The sequence below is a fragment of the Orbicella franksi genome, chromosome 1, assembly GCF_964199315.1.
Source record: "Orbicella franksi chromosome 1, jaOrbFran1.1, whole genome shotgun sequence".
NCBI classification, from domain to species: Eukaryota; Metazoa; Cnidaria; class Anthozoa; order Scleractinia; family Merulinidae; genus Orbicella; species Orbicella franksi.
Window position 1 is genome coordinate 41,757,149 of NC_138145.1, and position 494 is coordinate 41,757,642.

Here is a 494-nt window from a genome sequence, read left to right on the forward strand (position 1 = left end):
AAAAATGTTGTTTGATATATTTTACAAGTCTAAACATCATCGCGGCCGAAATAACAGAAGTTCACCGAGTCGTCGTGGCAGATATTTTGTTATCATAATCTAGTTGAAACGTCGATATAAGTTCCAAACACCTAGATATTTGCTTCCGACGTATAACATACTCTCATCGGAACGACAGTTTAAATATTCATTTTCACGTTCTGTTCTCCTTTAACTAATCAGAAAAGTAACTGAGAATGAGGACCTTTTTAATCAATAGATAACTCACGATGGAAGAATACAAACAATATTTGTTTCCAAAATTTTGAAACCCAACAATATTGTGGAAAAACTTGACCACGTTTTTGATTGGTTGCTTTCGACCCCAATTTTTTTTGGAACATTTTTAGTCTTATAAGTCCGAAACATCTACTGTTCTCAATTAACCCTCTGGCCAAGTTCGTATAGTTGCACTGTAACACTACGCATTACCTTTTCCTGTCTGGATATTATAT